Here is a 15,721-nt window from a genome sequence, read left to right on the forward strand (position 1 = left end):
GGGGTACCCAATCTCCTCCGATCTGTCCCTTTGAGGAAACACATCCATTTGAGCAAACTCACACGTCATCTTTCGAAGATATTGGGATTCGGATGGACCGATTCGAACAAAGACAAGAACGGCTTGAACATCGACAAGATCAAATCCTAACTGAGCTGCAGCAAATTCATCGACAATTTGACTCTTTATTTAGGCACTTTAACTTTCCACCTCATGAATGAGCTTGTATGAACACAATCATCCGCTGTTGTTATAAACTCCTCATGATGGACTTTGTCTTTAATATGATATGTTGTAAACTCCGTATGTTACTCTTTATTTACCTTCATCTGTGAGCATATGCAAAGTTACAAACATCTCTTGTTGTTTATCTCGGATTTTACATTGAAACTAAATGTTTTGAAAACCTTGTGCCTTGATAAATATAAAGTGACATACCATTGTAGTTGATAAGTCAGTAATATGACATTGATACGAAACATCAACTAGCTGATATCTTTACAAAACCTCTAAGTGAAGAACAATTTGATTTCATAAGAAGAGAATTAGGAATGTTTCCGAATACTTAAACTAGTTTTCAGACTTTATTGAATGATCAAATCACTTGATTACTATTACATGCCTTGGTATCACTTGATCAAATAACATGTTGGAAATTATGTGTCAAATACAAAAATGTTTTTGAAAATCAGTAGCTTACTCATGTCCGAATGCATGAAAGAGTTCATTTCATTTTCGGATTTGCTTAACAATTTGAATGCTAAAAATCGGATTTTCCTGTACACTCTTATGTAAATCTTTTTTGGAAAAATGAGTTTCCTCCTTCATGCACAAAGAATTACAACATACAAGGAAAAGAGGTATTCAAAGCATTATATGTGTCATGCCTTCCTTTATGTGCTTGATAACCTGCTTATATTGTTCTCCTGGAATCACATCTACCATGCTTTTTGTTGATGACAGAGGGGGAGAAATATATGAATTGATATGTTTGCTATCACTGATGTTGATATGGTTGCTATCACTGATGCTGATATGTTTACTATCACTGATGTTGATATGGTTGCTATCACTAATGCTATGATTAGGCCATACTTGCTTCACCAAGAAATATATGATTGCTATCATTGCTATATGCCCTGTATCAAGATATCAAACAAAAATTTGCATCATACGAGCTGATATCTTACCATGTGATGCAATGCTACACTTGCTAAAATATTCGAAATGTGTACATCATGCCCGGTATCAAGATATCAAACAAAATCTTGCTTCACAGCTTTACATGTCGATATCTTACAATATGATGAATTGCTACAATAACCATCATTCAAATTTGTGATATTTGAAAATGAATGTCAAGCCTTGACATCATCTTCAAAGAGATACATCATGATAGGAATCATGATGGGAATATGTCTCTTGAATTTATAAAGTTTTTAAATTCAAGAAGTATGGCATATAAATAGGGGGAGTTAAGGTTAACTCCATTATCAATTGATTGTCATCATCAAAAAGGGGGAGATTGTTGAATCTTGGATTTTGATGATGAAGTCAATTGTCAATTGTTTGTCTAATCTGTGTTGAGATAAGTGTGCAGGATTAACTACGATGAAAGTAAGACATGCAGCAGGAGTTGCACCGGAGTCATGACAATGATCACGTTGGGAGTTCAAGAGCTCGACGGAAGTTCGGACAGTCGTCGGAGGTTCTGCGGGAACAAATCCGAGAAGTCCAGAAGCTTGCCAAAGGAGCTTGTCGGAACTTGCCAAGTGGATCATCGCAAGTCCAGGAGTTTGCCAGAAGTCCGCAGGAGGATCACCGAGGGTTCGTCGGATGATCAAGTTCGCCGGAAACTCGCCGGAAGAAGCGATTGACGCACCGGAGCAAGCTGCAGAATATGTCTTAGGAAATAATCGTAGTTAGCACATTGATTAAGTTAGAAATGGGAGGTGATCCCATTAGCTTAATCTTGGGGCAATTGGGCCCCTGAAAGAATCAAATTGGGCCGAATGGATTAACCCATTCGGACCCTGATTGCTGTGGGAGGTGCAACCGCCCAAGCCAGGAGGTAGCACCGCCCAGGCTATGTCTCCCAGCGAGACTGGGCGGTGCAACCGCCCCAGCCAAGAGGTGGCACCGCCCCGGGCTCAGTCTCCGAGTGAGATTGGGCGGTGCAACCTCTTCTGTCAAGAGGTAGCACCGCTAGAGCTCAAGTTTCGAGCTCTGCCAGGCGGTGCAACCTCCCCAGTCAGGCGGTGCAACCGCCTGAGCTCGGTCTTCGAGCTCTGGCAGAGAGGTGCAACCGCCCCTGACAGAGGTGGCACCGCCCAGAGGCTCAGTCTTCGAGCTTTGCCAAGCGGTGCAACCGCCCCAGTCAGGAGGTGCAACCGCCTGATCCCAGAATTCCGGGAATTGACAGATTTGAGCTCCAAATTTGAACTGGGTTGGGGCCTATAAATACCCCACCCATTCAGCACTGAAAGCACAGAACACACACTCGAAATCTTGCTGTCTTTCTGTGGTTCTTAGAGCTCAAAACTGCTAGTTCTCCTCTTTCTGTTCTTCAAAGTTTGAGTTGTAAAGAGAGGAGAGAAAACTTCTGTAAGGGTTGTCTCCTAAGCCCGTCAAAAGGAGTGAATCTGTAAGAGGGTGGTTGGCCTTCGCCTATTGAAGGAAGGCCTCTAGTTGACGTCGGTGACCTCGTCGGTGGAGGAAGCCAAAAGTGGAGTAGGTCAAGATTGACCGAACCACTCTAAATCTCGGTTTGCATTTCCTTTGAGCATTTTACCTTCACTGCAAACTTCTCAATAGCTACTGCCCTCTGCGATTTTACGAACGAGTTTCAAGGTTTAGACGTAAATCTGCGTTTAGACGTAAATCTGCGTTTAGACATAAATCTGCTTTTTCGTATGATCATCATATTGAGCTTACGTTTACGTTTTGAGCTTTACCATAACTGCACACTGCCTTTATACTCCTGCTTAAACTGCGTCTTATCTAAGTGATTTACGAATCAGCATTTAGATGTAAATCAGTTTCTTCGTACGAACGCCGGATTTCAGTTTGCACCGATATTCTGGTTTTCATCATAGCTGCAAACTGCCTGCATAGTTTGACTTTAACCTTGCTTAGTATCAACTTTCATACAGAAGTTGATTTTATCGTTCGAACGCAGCTTTCGATTTTAATCGCAGAAAGTTTTCCGCTACACTAATTCACCCCCCCCCCTCTTAGTGCTCTCGATCCTAACAGAGTAGAAGTCATATTAGGAGTTGGTTAGAAGTAGGAGTCTTGAGTAGGAGTCCTATTAGGAGTTAGAGTTTAGAAACCCTATAAATAGCCATGTATTCCTCCTCTTTTGATAGGCAATAGATGAATCTTTTCTGCAGCCTTTGAGCAGCAACTTAGAGGGAGGGACCCCTATAGAATTCCAAGGAGGTCGATCACCTAAAGAGATCAACCCCAAGTTTAGAATCTGCAAGGGTTCTAACACCTGGTATTAGAGCAGCGTTCTTGGCGTCTCGTGTTAGGACCGGAGCGGCACTAACAGGGGGGGGGGTGAATTAGTGCAACGGTAAAGTATGATAAACTTTCGACGATTTAAACACTTTCGGAAACTTCATACGATAAAATCAATGTTTCGTTTGAAACCGTTTCAATTGCATTTTAACTTGAAGGCAATAAGCTATTGAAGGGGTTTGCAGTAAGGTAATAGCAGGAAGTAAATGCAAACCAGAGAAGACGGTAGTTTATAGTGGTTCGGTCAATCGTGACCTACATCCACTCCTCCGATTCCTCTTCCGTCAAGGCCACCGGCATCCACTAGTGATCTTCCTTTACTAGGCGAAGATCAACCTCCTTCTTACACCCCTCTTACAACCTCTTACAAGTGGTTCACCCTTTTACAAAGATTTCAATGAAAAGAAAGGAGGTGAACATTCAAGCTATTGAAAACAAGACTTTTCCTAAAGCTTTTCTCAACTTCTAGCTTCTCAAAAGGTTGTAATCTCAGCCGAGAAATGAGGGGTATTTATAGGCCCCAAGAGGATTCAAATTTGGGCTCCAAATTTTGAATTCTCTTGGGTTTCCGAGGCCGGCGGTGCCACCGCCTGTCAATATCTGACACTGACAGTGGACTGGCAATGCCATCGCCCAGTCAAGCAGTGCCACCGCCCAGGTCTCGGGTGCTAGGCGGTGCCACCGCCTAGGCCAATTCAGCTCACTGGTTGGGCTCCAAACTTGGCCCAAACCAGTCCGAACTCGGGCCCAATTGGCCCCTACTTGGGTTATAGGATTAACACCTAATCCTAACCCTAATTAATGTGCTAACTACGAATTTAAAGATATTTTCTAAGCTATTACAAAGTCTGTAAGCCAAGACTTCTTCCCGTGAGCTTCCGGCGAACTTCCGACGGTCTTCCGATAAACTCTCGGAAACCATTCTGCGGACTCCCGGCAAGCTCCTAGACTTCACGATTTGATCTTGGCGAGTTCCAATGAGCTTCTTTGGCCAGCTCCGATCTTTCTCGGCGAGCTCCGCGAAGTTCCAACGAACCTTCCGGTGAGCTTCCGAAAAACCCTTCGGCAAGCTCCCTACTTATTCTTGGCTAGTTCCGGCAGCATTCCCAACGAACCTTCGGACTTCCGTCGAACTCTCGAACTCACAACGAATCCTTCGTGCTTGACTCTGACACTTTGTTTTGCTTTATGTCTTCGTCGTTATCGTAGTTAATCCTGCACACACAAGCAAAAACTCTACTCCGATCTAGACAATTATTACAATGCGAATTGACATTCTGTTGCCCGGCACGTCATTGGTTGGCGCTTCGTCCGATTCTTCAGCGCATCGTCCTCTCTTGCGGCTTGTTGCCCAATCGGCGGTTGACCTCCGTAACCCCGATATCCTTGGCGCAATTCCGCTCTCCTTGGCCCGATGCTTGACGTCCGAAGCGTTCAGCCATCCAATATCCTGACGTGATCTCTTCCGGCGCAACGTCAATTCCTCCTGCGTTAACTGTCTAATCCTGATCGAGTAGACCTACATCACTCAAAATGCAGTTTAAATTATAAACACATATCAAGTGGTTTAATCATCAAAATATGAGATTCAACAATCTCCCCCTTTTTGATGATGACAACCACTTGATGACGGAGTTAATCTTAACTCCCGGAGTTTAAACAAACTCCCCCTATCAATATGCCATATTGATAGAACCTTAAATTCAAACAGAATTCAAGTCATTGCAATATTCATCATGAATACTTGCAACACATCATCATGAACATATGCATAAACTTATGCATCACATGTCATGTCATCAACATACTTCTCCCCCTTTGTCATCAACAAAAAGGAGAAGTACCACAATCAAGTGTTTGTTATATGAGTTCAACTCATTGCATGAAAAACATAATATTAAATTTTTATTATCATGCAATCTAGTAATTTTATAATATTTTAGAACTTGCAAGCTAGCAATTTAGAGATGTTCAAGAAAGCAACTCTTGCTTCTTGAAATATGTAAGTTTTATAAGCTAGCAAATTCAAATATATGCAAGTTGGCATATTTTCTTTTCTTGAGATAGGCACGATAGCACATTTTTGCATTTTCTTGATGTTTCAAGCTAGCAATTCTCGATGATGTTCAAGATAGTAATTTCTTCTTTTTTGAGAAGTGCAATTTTTGCTTTTTTCTTGAATTGCGCTAGCAATCTATCTCCCCCTTTGTCATTGTCAAAAAGAAGGGAAAAACCCTTTACATTAATTTCTAAATCATAACAAAGGTAAGTAATCATTCTTCTTTGTGCATCATTATAGTTTCAATGCACAAATTCATTAACATTACATTTTTTTTTTTTTATGCATGATACCGAATCATCATTATGAGCATATTAAACATGATATTCAAGCATTCATGATATATCATTTTGGCAACATGATCATAGCTATTCAAATGATGGTATCTAAATGTCAAAATTCATTACATCCGATCATGCATGATCATTGACTTCTCATTTGTATTTCATGCATTATTTCATTTCATCTCATAAGGAATATCAAGAAGAGTTATTGGGTGATGAGATAAATATTTTATGAATACACGGAATTGTATAAAAATCATATCATAAGTGTTTCATATATTCATATTATAACATGAAGCATACAAGACAATAATGCAAAGAAATCATGTCATAAAGGATATTAATGTGAAAATTCAGCAAAGATCACATGATACAATCGCCAAGCATGATATAATTATGCGATATATCATGAGATGATAATATATCATATCAATGAAAGATATCAATTGTTAAACATGATATGATAATAGTCTCAAAATTTTCAATTTGTGATACATGTGATACATTGCGATACACTAAAAACTTTAATGCGATGCTTTTAAGGATATCAACCTATTTTTGATACAAAGCATGGCAAGAGCAATTATATTGCAAGTTTTCTAAGTTTTGCATTTTTTGCTTCTTTCGAAATAGCAATTCTTTGCTTCTCTTTATATTGCAAGATTTGTAATTCATTGGTAGTGTTCATGATAGCAAGTTCTTTCAATGAAATGATCGAGCTAGCAAATTTTTCTTCCTTTGAAATATGCAGGCTAGTAAACTAACTCCCCCTTTATCATTATCGAAAAGAAGGGAGAACTCAATGGCTAAAAATTTCAACCATTCAACAAGCCAAATATGCAAAGAATTCATGAAAGATATCAATAAGGATCAATTCGTGAATACCAAAGATATGATTCATGATTCATTAAAATTCTTCTTAACAAGTTCACGATCAAGATTCATATAATTCATAATAAAGCAAATTGAGCACTTCACCCGAAGAGAAAAAGATATTTTTATCAAATTTAATTTTGCTATTAGCTAAAGATCTTGGGAATGATGCCAAATAATGTACCCAGGTAGTTATAGTCTACAGCATGTGTAGTCATAACTATCGCATTCGCACTCTATGAGTTACTTGGCTTTGTCTATGACTTGTATAGATAAAGCTATTTGTAGAAACTTTACACATAATCAACTTACTTTTACTTACCAAAAAAAAAAATCTTGTTATTTCTATATTATGAAATATATGATATCAAGGCTCATGATTCATTTGAAAAGATATAGCACAAAGAGCAACTTGAAACATTCTTATCAAGATCACATTTTAAAACATTTCAAGTATCAAGATATCAATATGACAGACACTTCATTGAATTCTGAGAAATCAAAAGACAAGTTATACACAAAAAAAAGTCATAATCAAATTATCATTTCTGAGATTCATAACATGTTATTACTATTTCATCAAAATCAATTTCGAGATTCACAAAATATCATGAAATCATTAATCTCGATAAGATGGGAAAAGCATTTTCTTTTTAAGTGATTCTTTTAACACATCATAAAAAAAAAAAAAACTCATTCATAATTCAAGTGATTTACGAGATATCATAAATGAATTTATTACTTGTATTTCATCAAAATCGAGAACTCTAGAGATAGAAAATGATTGAAGCATTTAACATGATTGAAGCATGATTCATATTTAAAATGTATCTTATGTCGTAAATACGAATCAAGCATTTGTCAAATCTGAAATCATCCTCAAAATTACATTCAATAAATTCATATATTACAAGTATAGATTTATTGAAAAATCAATAAGATAGAGGATTACATTTCATTTTTATAAATTTCTATTCATGTGATTTGCTTCTTATAAGCATGCCTTTGCTTTAAAAAAAAATGTCAACATTCAAGATAGAAAGGTAAATTTCGTAAAATAAATTATCAAGCATGATTCCATGATAACATCCTTTTAATATCTTGATATTCATTATCAAGTATGATTTCAAAAAGTATGTTCAAGAGAAATCATTAAGACCAAATGCATGATACACTCATTTGTTTTCAAAATATTCATCTTGTTTATTTTCATGAAATTCACAAGATTGGTAAACTAAATTCATTAATCTCAATAGGATATAAAATTTATTTCCATTTCATATAATTGATTTAAGAGAGGGTGTTCAAGTCTTTTTGTGAAAACATGTATCATCATTTAAAATCGGAAAGATCAAAAATCATAAAAAAAAGTGCAACACATAATTCAAAAAAAAAAATATTTCAACTCATTACTTCAAGTCAAACATGATTTCATTTAATCAAAATTGAATAACTTCAAGACCAATAAATCATCATGTATAACAATCATCAAGTATGATACAAACTTTTCAAAACATTTATCATGATAAGGCATATAAGCCAAATAAACTATTAAATATAAAGCATATTCATCAATGATGGTTTCATTGGGCATAAGGCATTTTCAAACAAAATCAATTTGTTATTTGTTGTAGTCATACATTTTTCTTTTTAGGTGAATCTATCTTTTCATGCTTAAATTTTTTAATTTTTCAAAGATGCTAAAAAGAAAAACATGATATAATTTTTGAAAAATAATTTTTTATTTCCTATTCCTACTATCTAAATTAAGCACTCATGAAAAACTTCAAGTAATTTCAAAATAATTCAAGAGAGTTGAGTTACTTACCTTATAGTCGAAGCTCGTCAAAGCCCAATTCATCGTTTCACCTTTAGAAGTTCTTGATTCATCCTTGGGTGCCTTCCTTTTCTTTGGCCTCTTCCTCCGTTCAAGTTCATTGTTTATTTTAGATTTTTATTTAATGAACTTATTAAGAGCTAGTGTTCGAAGTTCAAGTTCATCATTGTCCTCATCACTTGAGTCATCGCTCAAGTGGCATTCATTTGTCCGGAGTTCTAAATCCTTCCTATTCTTTGGAAGGTGGTTCAAGTGTTCATTGTGTTCATCATGTGCATTGCGCACCATTTCATATGTCATCAATGAGCCGATAAGTTCTTCAAGTGGAAAAATATTTAAATCTTTTGTTTCTTGTATTGCCGTTACTTTTGATTCCCAAGCTTTAGAAAGTGATTGTAAAACTTTACTAACAAGTTCAAAATTTGAGAAACATTTGCCAAGAGCTTGTAAACCATTGATGACATCCGTAAAACGGGTGTACATGTCAACAATGGTTTCGCTCGGCTTCATTCGAAAAAGCTCGAAATCATGCATTAAAATGTTGATTTTCGAATCTTTTAACTCTAGAAGTGCCTTCGTGTGTGATTTCAAGAGTGTGCCATATGTCAAAAGCTGTTTCGCACAAAGAAACCCGATTGAACTCATTTTTGTCCAAAGCGCAAAATAAGGCATTCATAGCCTTTGCGTTTAAAGAAAAATACTTCTTCTCCAAATCCGACCATTCGATCATCGGTTTAGAGGGAAGTTGAAAACCGTTTTCAACAATATTCCATAAATCCAAATTCATAGAAATCAAGAAAACTCTCATTCGAGTTTTCCAATAAGTGTAGTCCAATCCGTTAAACAACGGTGGACGAACAACCGAAAAGCCCTCTTGAAAGCCATGAAGAGTCATTTCTCTCGGGTGTAAATCCGAAATGAGAAATACCGAGCTCTGATACCCATTGTTAGGACCGGAGCGGCACTAAGAGGGGGGGGGGGGGGGGGGATGAATTAGTGCAACGGTAAAGTATAATAAACTTTCGACGATTTAAACACTTTCGAAAACTTCGTACGATAAAATCAACGTTTCGTTTGAAACCGTTTCGATTGTGTTTTAACTTGAAGGCAGTAAGCTATTGAAGGGGTTTGCAGTAAGGTAATAGCAGGAAGTAAATGCAAACCAAAGAAGACGGTAGTTTATAGTGGTTCGGTCAATCGTGACCTACATCCACTCCTCTGATTCCTCTTCCGTCGAGGCCACCGGCATCCACTAATGATCTTCCTTTACTAGGCAAAGATCAACCTCCTTCTTACACCCCTCTTACAACCTCTTACAAGTGATTCACCCTTTTACAAAGATTTCAATGAAAAGAAAGGAGGTGAACACTCAAGCTATTGAAAACAAGACTTTCCCTAAAGCTTTTCTCAACTTCTAGCTTCTCAAAAGGTTGTAATCTTAGTTGAGAAATGAGGGGTATTTATAAGCCCCAAGAGGATTCAAATTTGGGCTCCAAATTTTGAATTCTCTTGGGTTTCCGAGGCCGGCAGTGCCACCGCCTGTCAGTGGCGGTGCCGCCGCCTGTCAATGTCTAACATAAAGTGGACTGACGGTGCCATCGCCCAGTCAAGCGGTGCCACCGCCCAGGTCTCGGGTGCTGGGCGGTGCCACCGCCCAGTCCAGGCGGTGCCACCGCCTAGGCCAATTCAGCTCACTGGTTGGGCTCCAAACTTGGCCCAAACCAGTTCGAACTCGAGCCCAATTGGCCCCTACTTGGGTTATAGGATTAACACCTAATCCTAACCCTAATTAACGTACTAACTACGAATTTAAAGACATTTTCTAAGCTATTACAAAGTCCGTAAGTCAAGACTTCTTCCGGTGAGCTTCCGGCAAACTTCCAACGGTCTTCCGATAAACTCTCATAAACCATTCTGCAGACTCCCGGCAAGCTCCTAGACTTCACGATTTGATCTTGGCGAGTTCCAATGAGCTTCTTCGGCCAACTCCGATCTTTCTCGGTGAGCTCCGCGAACTTCCAATGAACCTTCTGGTGAGCTTCCGAAAAACCCTTCGGCAAGCTCCCTACTTATTCTTGGCTAGTTCCGGCAGCATTCCCGACGAACCTTCAGACTTCCGTCGAACTCTCGAACTCGCAACGAATCCTTCGTACTTGACTCCGACACTTTGTTTTGCTTTATGTCTTCATCGTTATCGTAGTTAATCCTACACACACAAGCAAAAACTCTACTCCGATCTAGACAATTATTACAACGCGAATTGACATTCTGTTGCCCGGCACGTCATTGGTTGGCGCTTCGTCCGATTCTTCAGCGCATCGTCCTCTCTTGCGGCTTGTTGCCCAATCGACGGTTGACCTCTGCAACCTCGATATCCTTGGCGCAATTCCGCTCTCCTTGGCTTGATGCCCGACATCCGAAGCGTTCAGCCATCCAATATCCTGACGTGATCTCTTCTGGCGCAACGTCAATTCCTCCTGCGTTAACTGTCTAATCCTGATCGAGTAGACCTGCATCACTCAAAATGCAGTTTAAATTATAAACATATATCAAGTGGTTTCATCATCAAAATACAAGATTCAACATCTCGCTGCCCTTCCACAGCCATCCATTAACCCTCCACAACCGCCCAAACAAATTCCCACAATTGCTTAAAAGATCGTTGCCAAATTCCACCATCATCTCCACCACCACGGATCATCCTTTGATCTCCCCGTGAATTACAACAGGTTCTGGTTTTCTACCTTACTGCTGCTGCAATTTAGTTATCCTTATTTAAAAATCCTAAAAAAATTATTCCTATATTGCTGCATAAACTTTTCGTCATAAAGTTTTCATCTCTACGACGAAAGATATATTGCAGAATTCCAACCATATAGCACCGTTTGTTTGATCTTGCTACTGTGTTTTTTCTATCCAAATCTCTATAAAATTTTTATGACATATTTGACATTTCCTAACAGCAGATTTCCTTTGGTTTTGTCAAAAAATTCTCAATATAAACCATTGATATTTTACGTCTAATATGCTATACTTGAAAATCTGCACTGTAAAATTTCAGTCGCATAGTACTGTTTGTTTAATCTTGATACTACGTTGTTTCTATCCAAATCTCTATGAAATTTTTATGATAGCTTTGACACTTCCTAATAGTAGATTTCCCTTTGGTTTCATCAAAAAATTCTTAATATAAACCACTGATCTTTTACGTCCAATCTGCTATACTTAAAAATCTGTGCTGTAGAAAATTTCAGCCGCATATTGTTGCCTTAACCCATCTATTTGCAATCTTTTTTGAATGAAATTTCTTATACACTTCATAGATCTATTAAGAAATTCATCTCTAAAAATGATTTTGTGTTGCTGCAAATTTTCGTCGTAACCCGCTGAAATTTTTCGACGAGAATTCTACAATCGCAACTTGCACTAATTTCCTTGCTGTTATACTGTCGAAATTTTTTTGATTAAATTAGATATCCTTGCTGTCATATAAACTGTGATTTTGCTATCAATTCCCTCCTCAATTCTCTCAAGTTTTTGGTAGAAATTACGTCGAGAAACTATTATTTCTTCGACAACAATTCTACTCTTACAAGATAGCACATATTTGCTGCAACTTCCTCTGATTTCTATCAAACCTTTGCTACCATCTACTACAGATTCAAAACTTTTATCTACAGCCCTGAAATTTCACCAAATGGAGTTTTAGGGCTGTAGAAGCTTTCGAGGCGCGAATGGAGGATAAGATTCGGACGCTCTTTACCGAACTCAGATTGGGTCGACCACTAAGCCCGAAAAAATCACATCAAGGAGAGAGCTTTGCCCAATCACACCAAGCCCGAAGATATGACTTCCAAGAGAGGGGAAGCTCTATGACCAACCCTAAGTATCCATGCATGGGAGTGGACTTTCCTAGATGGGAAGAAGGAGACCCGATTGGTTGGATCTCGCGCGCAGAGCGATATTTTCGGTACCATAAAACCGCGGATACATCTATGGTGAAAATTACAGGTATACATCTTGAAGGGGATGCTATACAGTGGTTTGACTAGTTTGAACATACTTATGGAGTCCTTTCATGGTGACAATTCAAAGAAGGACTACTGATCCGCTTCAGACCAACCGATTACGAGAATATTGACGGACAACTAGCAAAGATCCAACAAACATCTACCATTCAGGAGTACCAAACCAGGTTTGAAAGGTTATCTAATCAAACTTGTGATTAGTCTCAAAAACAGCTATTGAGGACCTTCATTGAGGGCTTGAAGCCGGAGATCTGATGAGAAGTTAAAGCACGACAACCATATACGCTTATGGCAGCCATCTCTTTCGCACGACATCAAGAGGAGCAATTGAACCATGAAGCTCGGAGGACTAGGGTCGCTCCTCAACCAATAATATTGAAGCCCTCAGCTCCCCCTACTATCGACCAAGTCCCTACACCAAAGAGGTTAACAAGAGAAGAGCTTCGGAAGCGATATGCGAAGGGGTTATGTTGGCATTGTGACGAGTCGTGGAGTCGTGAGCATCGCTGTAGTAAAGGGAGACTTCTTATGATTGAACCAATAGAAGAAGAGGTCATTGAACATCCAAAAGAGAGCCTTGAACATGAAAAAGAAGATGCAGAAGAAGAGCCACAACCGACCGAAGTTACGGTACATACACTAGCCGGCTACTCAAACCCGCAAACGATGAAAGTTGGAGGCCTTCTCAAACAACAACCGATCACTGTTCTCATCGATACAGGCAGTACTAATAACTTTCTAAACAGTAAGGTTACTATCCAGATGGCCTTACCTATTGAGAATTGCAACAGGTTTGATGTTAAGGTCGCCGATGGATGGATTTTGAAGTATGATCGTAGGCGCCCGCAAGTGAAACTGTTGCTGATCATGAGGCCTTACCAAGAGATAATTGCATATTTCTTCCTTCTCCCTCTTGATGATCATGAGGCCATGCTCATAATTAAATGGTTAATGACATTATGTAATATTTCTTGGAATTTTATGCAACTAATTATGAAATTTTATAGTAAGGAGAAACAAGTGATACTGAACGGGAAACGTGGGGGCGACGTAACGACGATTTGCACACAACAAATGGAGAAGGTTTTGCATAAAGCATGCAGCAGATTTTTGGTACAACTTGAGCAGCAAACTAAGGGAGAGCCAATATAATTTGAAGATCCAAACCTACTTCCTTTGCTTGCTGAATTTTCAGATATATTTGACGAACCATACAACCTACCTCTTACCCGTCGGCATGATCATTATATAATGATTCTTTCAGGCAAACCTCCAGCAAATACTCGGCCATATCAATATCTACATCTCCAGAATGATGAAATAGAAAGGATTGTAAAAGAGATGCTCAAAACATGAGTTATTCGGCCAAGTTGCAACCTCTACTCTTCACCGGTGCTACTTGTTTGCAAGAAGGACGGAACATGACGAATATGCATTGATTACCGAGCTCTCAATGACATAACCATCAAGGTCAAATACCTTATTCCAATAGCAGATGAATTGCTAGATGAAAGGGAGCACAAATCTTCACAAAGCTGGACCTTTGATCCGGGTATCATCAAATATGAGTGTGCGAAGAAGACATACCGAAAACCACCTTTTGAACACACAACAACCACTACGAATTTTTGCTTTCTTCAACAGAAGGTAGAATATCTTGGGCATATCATATCAGAGGAAGGTGTGATGGTGGACCCCTTCAAAATTGAAGCAATGCAAAACTGGCCTACCCTGAGGAACATAAAATTGCTACATGGCTTTCTGGGTTTAACAGGCTACTACCGTAAGTTCGTGAAAAACTATGGAAAGATCAATGCACCACTTACTTTCTTACTGGAAAAAGATGTCTTCCAATGGTTGGACAGAGCCTCCGCTGCCTTCGACAAACTTAAGGCAGCCATGACGACGACGCCGGTGTAAACACTACCAGATTTCAACCGACCCTTCATTATTGAGGCCGACGCATCTGGAGTCAGAATTGGAGCCATTCTCATGCAAGATGGTCGACCACTCGCAAACACTACCAAGGCATTATCTTCCTCCCATCAAAATAAGTCAACATATGATAAGGAGATGCTCGCCATTATGCGCACAGCAACGAGGTGGAGACCACTTGATTGGTCGACGATTTCAAATTAAAACCGACCATAAAAGCCTCAAGTACTTTTTGGAGCAAAAGATATCATCTCTTGAGCAGCAAAAATGGGTAACAAAACTTCTTGGATTTGATTATGAAATAACTTACAAAAAGGGGAAAGAGAATGTTCTTGTAGATGCGCTTTCGTAGCTACCCGAGCAAGCTGAAGTTTCGGATGTTTCACTTCTGACCAACGACTTCCTTGAGGATATTAAGATGGAATGGCAAGAAGATTCAGAGACTAGTAAGATTATAAAAAAATTGGAGGAAGCACCAAGCTCTGTGGCTCATTACAATTGGGACTCAAAAGAATTACACTATAAGGGACGCATTGTGCTTATGATAAATTCTACTTGCATCTTTACGAGCAGATTTTGGACAAAGTTATTCCATATACATGGTACTAAATTGAAAATGAGTATGGCATATCACCCACAAATCGACGGTCAGACAAAAGTTGTAAATAGGTGCTTGGAGACAGCCTAAAGCCACCCACTAAATATGACTATCTAAGAAGAACTCCAGACCCAGCCAAGTGCTATTATTGATCGACGGATCATGACTCGACGATAACGTCCCACTACTAAAGTGCTAATACAGTGGGTGAACCTACCAACAGAAGATGTCACTTGGGAGAACTATGACGACTTGAAGATCAAATTCCCAAAATTCATGAATCGTCAGCCTTGAGGACAAGGCTGATTTGAAGAGGGCGGGACTATTAGGACTCTAGCTAGGAGAGTCCTAATTGAGAGGGGCATTCATGTAAAACCTACCTAAGCTGACCCCTATTAAAGAGGTGAAGTGGCCGGCTAGGGTTAGGAGGTTGTTTCTTAGAGAAGAATTAGGAGTTGTAAAGGAATAGGAGTGTTGAGTAGAAGTCCTATTAGGAGTTGGTTAGAAGTAGGAGTCTTGAGTAGGAGTCATATTATGAGTTAGGGTTTAAAAACCCTATAAATAGCCATGTATTCCTCCTCTTTT

Source organism: Musa acuminata, chromosome BXJ1-6 (assembly GCF_036884655.1).
Source record: "Musa acuminata AAA Group cultivar baxijiao chromosome BXJ1-6, Cavendish_Baxijiao_AAA, whole genome shotgun sequence".
NCBI classification, from domain to species: Eukaryota; Viridiplantae; Streptophyta; class Magnoliopsida; order Zingiberales; family Musaceae; genus Musa; species Musa acuminata.